We start from the raw sequence: 12429 nt of genomic DNA, 5'->3' as shown, positions 1-12429 counted from the left end.
GTTTTCTTTTATTATTTCATTTTTCTTGCTTTATGTTTTTTTTTTTTTTGGCTTAATTAAGATAAAAAATAGAAAAGAAATTTAATATTAATTTTTATGTTTTTTGCATGATTATTATTATTATTATTGCATGATATATTATATTTGCATGGTATTGTTTGCATGATAATTTTTGTTTATTCTAATTGGTTTCTTTTCTTTTAAATTAAAGAAAGGGTTTTCAAAAAAAAAAATGTTTTTTAATCTTACCAAACTATAAGAAAATTTCATAAATTAAATTCTTTTTACAAAAGAAATTTATAAAATATTTTGTTTTGATCCTACCAAACTATTGGAAGATTTGATGCATTTTCTAAAATAATTCTATAATAAAACCTCACCAAACTATTAATAGATTTACATTAAAGTAAAATCTTACCAAACTTTTAAAGGATTTTATTTATTATATTCTAAATAAAATATAGTAATAAATCTAACGATGGAGCCTCTTTAGGGTAGGACATTAGTCCTCAGTAATACTCATAAGGTGAGATAATTATATTAAATTGCTACTAAACTATTAGAGGAATTTTAAGATCAATTTTCAATATTAAATATTTTGGTAAACTATAAATATGGTTAAGGCTTGGATAATTTGAAATCAAACTGGTACCATCCTTTGATGGGTGTTGTGGGGGTGCTATAACCTTTCTCATGCATTACCATACTCTCAAACCTAAATTTTGGTTTCATAGACTAAAATCTACCATTTAATGATATCTAAGTCAAGCTTGAGACTTCTCTAAAATGGGATAGATTCAGTTAGATGGCCAATCACACCTAAACAAAAAGGATTGGTGGTGACTCCTTAAGTCTATGTCTAGCAATAGGTCCATGGATCTATACATTATGACAATTTCTCTTTAAAAAGGGACAGATTCAGTTAGGTGGCTAATCACACCTTAACAAAAATGATTGGTGGTGACTTTTAAAGTCAAGTTTAGCTATAGGCTTATGGATTTATATGTTATGTCAGTTTGGTGACTCCGCTAGGGAAATCGAGAGTTAGGCCAATAAATGATTTCTTATTATCCAAGTCTAACCTAATAAGTTTAAAAAATTTTTCCTTGTTTATACTTTATTTATTTATTCATTTATTCATTTTATATATTTGTCATTCATTTTGCATAAGCATAACATGAGCTTTACACCCAAGTTCTATCCCTTATAATAGAGTAAAGTACATATGCCTTTGTGAGATTTCATGTATCCGTATGGGCTAGTGAAAAACTCTCATACAAATTGAAGCCTTTCCACTTGTAGCCTATAATGGGTGAGGATTAGAATGCCTTATTAGTCTATAATGGACAATGATAAAAGGAATGGTTTGAGAACCATTAGACTGTCAAATCTTTGAATTTAGCATATGTTCCCTAAGGGTCCAAACCTAGGTTAAAGTCATGCCTTCCCTTGTTTTAGCAAATCCCAAATAAGATATATGATAGGAAATTTATTCTACTATAACTTTATATATTTTCTTTGCATTTGTATACTAACCCTTTTTGTTGTTTTTTTGTATATATTATTCTTTGTATATATCATTTTTTTACTAACCCTTTCTTTTATTGTATATGTATGCATTTATATCATTAAATCCTCCCTATTACATTCATGCATTTTTGCATTCAATCTCATGCATAATCTGATGATCATGTAAACATCACCCTAAATTTGCACCCTAATTATGGAAAATGAAGGTTCAATGATAGCTTGACTAACTCACCTCAAGTACAATACCTAGGCTCAAGTTAGAAAAATAGAACAAGATAATGCAAGCCATGTTGAGAAATTAGAAATGGCCTAAGAGGAGATTAAAAAAGAGCTAAGCAAAATCCTTGAGGCATTAGGCAAGTTGAATAAAGGAAAGGCAATAGAAAAAGATGTTTCACATGACATTAATGATCCTGTATATCCTTCGGGTTATGGTCCATATCAAGTCCAATCCACTCTAAGTCTTTTATCACAACAATTTGTATTTTTGACAGGTCATACTTACTTAAAAATAATGTCTGCACCCAATAAAAGGAATATCCAAAGCTACAATAACCCTAGCCTTGCTGAAAAGGCAATTGAATGGATCCAAGTTCCTAATTTGGACATTCCAAAAGAGAAATTGAAAATGGTTTAGGCTTTGGAAGATTTAAAAGTTGATTACAAGATAGACATGCTTAAGGAAAGGTTTCGAGCCATTGAAGGGATAGATTTTTATGGCTCCATAGATGCTGTCAGCCTTTGTTTGGTCCTAGATGTTGTGGTTCTTTTAAAATTTAAAGTTCTAGAGTTTGAAAAGTACAATGGCATAATTGTTCAATAACTCATGTCACCATGTACTATAAAAAGATGGTAGCCTATGCTAGTAATGAGAAGTCACTCATGCATGTATTTCAAGACAGTTTAACTGGTTTTGCTACAAGGTGGTATGTTTAGTTAGATAGAATCTATATCTGATCATGGAAGGATTTGATCTATTCTTTCAGCAATCAATATCATTATATTATAGACATGGCTCATGATCGTTTTTCTTTATAAAGTATGGAAAAGAAAGCAATAGAGTCTTTCAAAAGATATGCCCAATGGTGGAGGGATGTGGCTGCTCAAGTTCAAACTCTTTTAACTGAGAAAAAAACAATGATCTTATTTGTAAGCACTCTAAAGGCACCTTATTATGAAAAGACATAGGGAATGTAATAAAGAACTTTGCTAATATGGTGATCTCAGAAGAGATTATTATAAATGCCATTAAGAGTAGTAAGCTTAAGGAAAGAGAAGTTAGTAGTGCCAAAAAAGGTGGGATGCCTAAGAAAAAGAAGCTAAAGCCCAAGCAATGAGTTTTCAAGGGCAACAATTCAGAGGCTATGCTTTATATCCATCACTTGATCATCCTGCTTACTATTCTACAATCAACAATATTGTATCAGTTCTTTACCAAGCTCATTATCCAACCATGAATAACATCTACCCAAGCCCTTATCAACTAGCATTTTAAGCACCAATGTATGACCTTAATCTTGTCACTACACTAGTTCTGAGGTCCAATGATAAAGCAAAATGGTTTAGGAAAATCTAGGGGCAACAAAGAGAGAGCTCGCATTGATCCTATCCCTATAACCTATGCTGAGCAATTTCCAAAATTAGTTAAGAATGACCTAGTATCCCCAGTCTTTTTAGAGCCATTGAAGCCACCCTATCTCAAATGGTACAATGTTAATGTCACATGTGACTACTATAATATGAATATGGGTCACTCCATAAAAACTTGCCATGTTTTCAAGCATAAGGTGCAAAGTTTGATTCGAGCAGGTTCAATAAGCTTCAATGAATCATGGAGCTGAATGTCCATAAAGGCCCTTTTCCCAATCACCTAAGGGCATGATTTTAGGGAGGCTAATTGGAACTATTTATCATCTTAGGATTTTTTGAAAATATAGATCTCTTTTATGTAGTTGGATTTCACCTTATTTTTCATCATTTTCATAAAAGTTGTAAATTTGATGTATTTTCATGACATTTCCTCTTTCGTGTGAATTATATTATATACTTTTACCTTTTCACATTTTTTCACTGTATTCATTCTTTGATTCTAAATAATGAACGTTTAGACAATCATGACAATAGTTTAATATTTGATTTTGAAAATATCATCTATGATGATATGATTGATGAATTGAGATTATCAATTGATTGGGATTGCTGAATAAAAGAAGATAAATCTGGCGAAAATTTTTGAAAGCAATGCAATACATAATCTTTACAATGGTTTATTCCCAAGTTTGTTCTTATTCAATCAATGTTCTCCATTGAAAATATTCATGTTGCAAATGATAAATGGTAATTTTTCTTTTACCTTTCATAAAAAGAGTAAAATCATCTCTTGCTACCTTCTTTGAGCCTATTGAAATTTTCTTTTAAGAAATCCTAACCAAAGATCACCCCACATTAGGGAAAACTTTGAGAAGCTTATTTATCCTTAGTGATTTCAAGGGCAAAACCCTTTTATGCTCAAAATTTTCATGAAAAATGATGAAAGGAAAAAAGAAAAAGGAAAAGAAGAAAAAAAAAAGGAAAAGAAAAGAAAAAAGAAAATGAAAGAGAAATTGATGGGACAAAATGTCAATATGCTCCACATGAAAAGAAATGGTTATTGGTTTGATAACCCCTCAAATACAATTGGGCTTATTTTGTCCATTTCTTTCATAACCCTTCAGCCTAACCTATATTATATCCTATAAAAGTCTATTTTGATTGAATGTGAATACTCAAATTAGGGAATCATGAATTGAATTAAGGTAAAATTTCCATTAGATTGCTATGAGTTTTAATAAAAAAAAAAAAAGAAATGAGAAGAAAAGATGAGAAAGGGTGTGCGAAAAAAAATGAAAAAATAAAAAAAATAAAAAGCAAAAAATAAAAAGTAAAAACAAAAGAAAAAAAAGAAAAAAAAAGAGAGAAAAAGGAGGAAAAATGAAGACTTAAACTAAAAACCTAAAAGGGCAGTTTAAGTAAAGATGGAAACTTGGAAAAACAACTTCATGTGAGGATCCTAGGAATAAGGATGATGAATGGCTCAAAGATCGATATTGATGGAATGTGTTTTTGAAATAGGATTTTGAGTTTGAGTTCAAAATTGTTTGACAATCATTATTCTAGATGTTGATATCCTATTTACATGGTCACAACATTTTGCTTTCATTTATCTTTAAGTTGTTCTTGACCATTTTTTTCAATAATAAAGACCCATTTTTCTTATTCTTTACCAAGTATACATCTCTTGAATGAATAAGGGAAATGTATCATATTTGTCATGAATTAAAATAATGATAAATAAATGAATGATAATGTTCGTGAAAGATTTTTCCATTCTTTTGAAAGAAATCTAAGATGGAAGAAGTGAAAAAGGCTTGAGAAAATGATTTAAAAAGGGTAAACAAGTTGACCTAATGATGAATACAAGTATAGATTGGTTGATATAACTTGTGAGTTATGACCTAATGAGAAAATTAACATGGATCAGTTGACAAAATTTGTTTTAAGATTATTAGTACTGAGAAGCTACAAAGGAATGGTGGAGTCTTGAGAACCTTGTTACCACAATTAGAATTTCATGACATTGATCTAGTGACATTTGCATTACATACATCGTGATAATAGCATTCACATCATTGTTGGGGCATGCATTTGCATCATATAGTGAACAATTGAATCATAGTATGACATTTGCATTAATGTTTAAGACATGCATTTGCATCATTTAGAAGGCATTTGCACAACATTTGTCACATACAAGAATTTAATTTTGATTGGAGATAACTTTTGACTTTTGAATCCTCAAATGAGGAAGATATTTCATAATGAGACTTTTTGTTGATGAAATTTCCAAACTTTTAAAGTTATAAAGTCTTTGTTTAAAGAAGCTTTTCAAATGAGATTTTTCAAATTTTGGATGCGAAACCCCAAAATTTTTCAATGAAAATCTTTAACTTTCATATGTGAATCCCAAAGTTTTTCAATCAAGACTCTTTGAAATTTTGGATATGAATCCCAAAATTTTTCAATAAAAATCTTTAACTTTTGGATGTGAGACTCTAAAATTTTTTGAACAAGAATCCTTGAACCTTGAAATCTTTGATGTAAATCTCTGAATTTTTCAAAAAAAAAAAACTTTAGATTTTAGATCTTTTGAATGTGAATCTTCGAATATCTTACGAACATGAATTTCTTGCAAACTCGAATCTTTTGCAAATCATTGAAGTGAATCTTTGAATCTCTTACGAATATGAATTTCTTGTTAATCTTTGAATCTCTTGCAAATATGAATTTCTTGTAAATCTTTGAATTTTTTGCGAACCTAAATTTCTTACGAATCTGAATTTCTTATGAAATAAAAGCTCTTATGAATATTTGAAATTCTTATGAATCTTTGAGTTCTTACGAACCTGAAACCTTTGCAAATCTAGAACCTCTACAAAACTTGAAATTTTCTAATCTTCCATTCTTGTGAATCTAAAAGTCCTTGTGAATTTAGAATCTTTACAAATATAGAACCTATATGAAACTTGAAATTTTGTGAATCTTCCATTCTTGTGAATCTGAAAGTCCTAGTGAATCTAGAACCTTTGCAAAACTTAGAATCTTGCAAATCTTTCTTTCTTGCAAATTTGAAAGTCCTTGTGAATCTAGAAGCTTTGTGAATCTAGAACCTTTGCAAAACTTGGAATCTTTGGAAATTTGGAATTTTTATGAACATAAAATCTTTGAGAATCTTGAATCATTTACAAAATTTTGGAATCTTTGTGAAACCTAGAATTCTTGCAAACTTTTGTGAAATCTTGACTTTTGAAGAATTTTGAAGTCATTACGAATCTTTTGCGAATCTTAGAGTCTTAGAATCTTTTAATTCTTGTTGTAAAGCATTGCGAATCTTTGAAATTTTGTGAACCCTTGAATTTCCAAATTATGAATCTTTAGATTTCAAACTTTCAAATTGTCTGAAACCAAACAAAAATGGATGTCCTTTGCCTTTGTGTAATTTTTGTTTCATAGAAACTATGCAAAAAGGGGCAACTATAGCATCCCATTTTGTCTAGGAGATTTTCTAGAATCGAAACTAGGTTTTGATTGTGAATTGGACCTAATTGTGAAACTTTGGGCCCAATAAGAAAAGTTTTAATTTTAATTTGATTTAATTTGATTTATTTATTTATTTATTTATAATTTTTCTAGTTTCAAATAGTCAAATAAAGAAAGAGAAATAAAAAAGGATAGCTTGAAAAAAAAAAGTTGAAGATTTTGCAGGAAATTTTGGTGCTTAATTCATGCAATTACAAAAATTAAATCATAATCAAATCAAATCACATGTAATCACAATTCGAGATTCAATTTACTTTCTAGAATAAAGAGGGATTAAATCCCTATAAAATGGTATTCAAGCGCACACACAAATAAGGGCAGCAATCGAGCAATTAGAAAGAAGCAGAGAAACAATTGAGGACTGAATTCAATGGAATAAGGATCATTCAGTAGCCATTTTTTTGGCAACAAGTTTTCAAGCAATTCGGCAACATAATGATTCAACATCCATTCAACTGTGCAAATTAGAGGGAGTATCAAGCAATCATAACGAATCAAAATAGACAAATCCCACCTATCTTTAAGGTCATAAATCAAATTCAACAAGAAAATCTAGAACCTAGTAGCATCACCGTCCATAGCAAAGCAAGCTTTGCAAACCCAAAAAACCAAACCAATCTAAATCCAACAAAAACTCCAACAGAGCCAACCAAATCAACAACAATAAACCTAAACGACATAGTAAACCAAAAATTGCAAAAAATGGGCAATTTGGTGAAGATTTTGTTTTTTTGCTAGGTTTTGAGTTGAAAGAGGAGAAAAAGAATCAAATGAGGTTGATGTTTTGGTATTTGGTGTTAGCTAGGTAGCACAAGGTAGTGGCGAGGTCTCACAGAGGACTGGGTTGTAGTTAGCTTCGATCAGTGAAGAAAAGGGAAAGGAAGAAAGAGCAATGTTGATGGTGTGATGTAGCAAAATTGATGGCAATCGATAGTAGATTTTGATTTCCACATGGTGGTGACTAGTAATAGTATTCAGGTTTCTTAACTTCTACAACTATTTTTTTAGGTGTTCCTAAACTTTATAGAAAGCTGCAAAAATTAGAAAAGAGAGGAGCTTGATAGAGACCAGGAAGAAATCAAAAGAAAGAGGCTGATTAAGGAATAGAAAACAAATGGTGTTGTTTTGCACCAAAAGAATTGCATCTCTAACCTATCCATTACACCAAGCCCAACCCACATAATTTGTTTTTTTTTTTGTTTTCTTTTATTATTTCATTTTTCTTGCTTTATTTTTTGGGTTAATTAAGATAAAAAAGTAAAAGATTTAATATTAATTTTTATGTTTTTTACATGATTATTTTTATTGCATGATATATTATATTTGCATGGCATTATTTGCATGATAATTTTTGTTTATTCTAATTGATTTCTTTTCTTTTAAATTAAAAAAAAAAAGGTTTTCAAAAGAATTGTTTTTTAATTCTACCAAACTATTAGAGAATTTCATAAATTAAATTCTTTTTAGAAAAGAAATTTATAAACTATTTTGTTTTGATCCTATTAAATTATTGAAGGATTTGCATCTAAATTTAAATTTTATCAAGCTATTGGAAGATTTAATGCATTTTTTAAAAATAATTATATAATAAAATCTCACCAAACTATTGGGAGATTTGCATCAAAGTAAAATCTTACTAAACTATTGGAGGATTTTATTGATTATTTTTTAAATAAAATATATTAATGAATTCGATGAAAAAGCCTTTTCAAAGTGGGACACTAGTTCCCATGAATACTCTTGAGGTGAGATAATTATCTTAAATTACTACTTAACTATTGGAGTAATTTTAAGATCAATTTTCAACATTAAATATTTTGGTAAATTATAAATATGGTTAAAGTTTGGATAATTTAAAATCAAATTGGTACCATTTTTTGATGGGAACTGTAGGGGTGTTATAACCTTTCTCACACATAATCGTAATCTCGAACTTAAAATCTGGTTTCATAGACTAGAATCTACCATTTAAAGATACCTAAATCAAGCTTGAGACTTCTCTTTAAAATAAGATGGATTCAGTTAGGTGGCCAATAACACCTAAACATAAAAATTTGGTGGTGACTCTTTAAGTCTATGTCTAGTGATAGGTCCACAGATCTATGCATCATGACAATTTTTCTTTAAAAATGGACAGGTTCAGTTAGGTTGCCAATCACACCTTGATAAAAAATGATTGGTAGTGACCCCTAAAGTCGAGTCTAGCTATAGGTTTGTGGATCTATATGTTATGATAGGTTGATACCTGCCACTAGGACCAGTCTAGATGCTATCGTAGGAGGTACCCTCATGAGTAAAACTTATGATATTGCATACAATTTGATTGAGGACATGGTCACTAATAATTGTTAGTGGTCCAATGAGAGACAACATCCTCAGAAAGCCCTAAAAGTGTACAAGCTTAGTAAGTTTACAGTTTTGATTGCTAAAATAGATTCCCTACCAAATCTTAAGAGTCCTTGAATCTTAAAGTTACATCTTTTGAGCTTAGTCCTAGTCAGCCTAGGTCCACTCATTTTTTAGTTTCTTATTGTAAAGTTTATAGGGTAGGTTATCTAGGTGATTCTTGTCTTAGTAAACCTGAGAGTGTCCAATACTTAGGATAAAACACTAGGCAACCTAACAACCTTTATGCTTCCACATATAACCTAAGTTGGAGGAATAACCCTGTTTTTTCTTGGAGTCAATAGTAAATTAGTAATCTTGTCCCTGTTTAGCCTAATCATGTACCATAGTAGCTTTAGTTCACAAAACCATAAAACCCCTTAAGTTTTCATCAAATTCTATATCAACAATAGCACCCACATCCTTATACCTCTCAATTTCAATGTATGCCACCTTCTGACAAGAAATTCTCAATTAAAGATCATTAAAGTTTTGTAGTTAAAGCCTAAACTTCTTTTACGTTGACACAAAATACTATGCTTTAAAATTAGACTACATCCATTAAGAGCCTAAAGACTTAGATAGCCTAATTAGCTACCCTTCTTAGTACCTAACCCTAAGGTACTTTACCTAGTAACACTAAAGTTGACCCTAGGATGGAAAGGAAAAAGTAATGTAAAGTGATCACCTTTAGGCATTGTATGCAAGTAGATAGTGGTCCTATCTAGGCTATTCCCCAAGATATAATAAAGGAGTTTGAGGATGGAATAGGAGAAGTCAAAGTTCAAAAAAGAGAAAAAAGTCAAAAGGTTGATAAGATGGTAGCACTTGCCCAGTCACTTATTTAGCTTTTAGTTCCTAGTTCATTTAGGCCTGCTCCTCCTTGAATTGAGCCACCTAGGTCTAGAAGCAAAAAAAAGGTGAAGCAATTCTTTAAGTTTTTAAAGGTGTTCAAGAAATGTTCAAGAAATTGCACATTAACATCCCTTTTATGGATGCATTAGAGCAAATGCCCATTATGCCAAGTTTATAAAGGACATTATCTCTTAAAAAAGGAAATTAAAGGAGTACGAGATAGTGGCATTCATTAGTAATGTAGTTCACTACTTTGAAGAGGATTATCTATAAAATTGAAGGACCTGGTAGTTTTACTTTTCCTTGCACCATAGGTAGTATGTCATTTGATAAGGCTTTATGTGATTTAAATGCCAACGTCAATTTAATGCCTTGATCTATTCTTAGAAAGCTTGGCATAGGTGAGGTGAGGCCTACTTCTATTATATTGGAGTTAGCTAATCATTTATTGACATATCCGAGAGAAAGTGTAGAGGATATCTTGGTTAGGGTAGGGAAATTCATCTTTCCTACTGATTGTATTATTCTTGATATAAAGGTTGATCTAAAAATCTTGATCATTTAAAAGGAAACTTTTTTATCTACTAGTAGAGCCTTGATAGATGTTTTTAAAGCTTTAAAGTATCCTAATGATTTTGAGTATTCTAGGCTAGATGTCATGGTTAGGCCTTGATGTGCCTTGGTCCTACGATGGCTAACCCTAAGAAAAACAATGGATATGGCCTTGTGATCAAGATAGTGGTTTTAGAGCTATAGGTGAGTAATGTGAACCCTAGTCCCAAGATGCGCGTACAAGTGCAAGCTAGTGTGTAAGAGCATGGAGCTTGGTAACCAATTAAGTGTTGTCAGTTGAAACTATGTACAGGCACTCTCGAGTGGGTTGGTGGAAGAATGAGTAGAATCTTAAAATCTTGATGGCTAAGAGATAGGTCACTAGGCTTTAAGCTCGCTGAAAGGGCCCTAAGATGGCTGGGGAGAAAAGTGTTCTCATTTCAAGCATTCTTATTGTTCCTAGTAGCATAGCTGAAAAAACTTTTACACTCTTTATAGGGGGACATCTTGTGTTAGCTCTCCACCACCCTTTTGGCTAGTAGGTGGTTGGGGTCTTGCCTATCTGAAGTGAGCTACTCCTAGGAACATATGGTGTTTAGGTGGGCAAGCATCGTCAGGTCATAAATGTGGCACGGTATCTCTTCGAGTCATGGTAAACAAGGGGACAATTGGGGCTGATGTGCCTTATATTGTGCCTTTGTGTTAAACTATGAAGTTTAATGGTAGCTTTCACTATACCCCTCAATCTCCCCTCTTATAGTCAATTCAATAAGTAATGCATAAAGTTTTAATGGCTTGCAAGGAAGAAACAAAGGTTTAGTTATCAGGTTTTCAATCTTTTGAGAAATGTAAGGTCTTCAATAGGCATTGATTTCTCAAAAGTCTTCCATATTTGTTGAAATTTCCTTCACAGTTTGTTTTATTGGTTAAAACCTAAGAAACACCTCATTTAAGAATCTCATGTAGCACCAAAATGGTTATTTATGCTCTATACTGCCTTTTTAAGATTTTCACCCTAGAGTTTCATTATTCATTCTCATTTTTTTTTGTTGTTTTTTTCTCTTCTTTTTTCTTTCTCATTTTTTTTTTTTTGGTTAATGGTTCCATCATGCACTCTACCATTCAAATTTTTCACAATAAGAAGTGATTCACATATCACAAAAGTTCCTAACATCGAATGACAATAAAATCCCACATATCAATAACTAGTATGTATATTCCAAGAACTAAACTCTTTAATTCAAATGTTTATGTTGATCAAAATGGACTTTTCAAAGTATGTAATATAGGCCAACGCTTAGAGTTATGAAAGAAATGATAAAAAGACCCAAAATATGTATTTAAGGTTAATAAAACCAAAGATTATATCATTTTTTACAAAGCATTCCCTTTGGTTATAAAGCCTTCTATCTCTTTTTTTTTTTTCATTTTTTCTTCTTTTTCATTTTTGGAAACACTGAATTTTGATCTAAGATCCTACTTTTTTTTTTCTTTTTTTTTAATTTTTCTTTCTCTTGAATTTGAACTTGAAACTCAATCATTCACATTTTTGCCTTTTGATATAAAACATTTTTTATTAAATGTATAGCTCCATGGCATATGCTTTTCAAGTCTCAAACATGTCATTCCTCATTGACCTTCCAATATAGATGGTGATCCTTGATCAAGGTTCATTTTGGAAAGAAATACTTTAACAATTTTAAAGGTGTAGCAAAAAGAGATAATTTTTCTGTTCATGAATGATAGTGAAAGATGGCTATTCATCATTTCAAACATAATCACTTGAACTGATGAGCAAGTACTTATTGAGGATAAGAGACGAGATATTTTCATTTTTTAATTTTTTTAATTTTTGACATTTTACCTTTAAATGTTTTTTGAATTATTTGAATATTTTGAGTATATAATGTAACCGTCAACAATCTTTTTTTTTTTTTTCTTTTTTTTTTTAATTTTGCAATACATGAATGA

Source organism: Durio zibethinus, chromosome 10 (genome assembly GCF_047325235.1).
Source record: "Durio zibethinus cultivar Kanyao isolate XHJ-2024 chromosome 10, ASM4732523v1, whole genome shotgun sequence".
In the NCBI taxonomy this organism is placed as follows: domain Eukaryota; kingdom Viridiplantae; phylum Streptophyta; class Magnoliopsida; order Malvales; family Malvaceae; genus Durio; species Durio zibethinus.
This window is presented reverse-complemented; position numbering follows the sequence as displayed.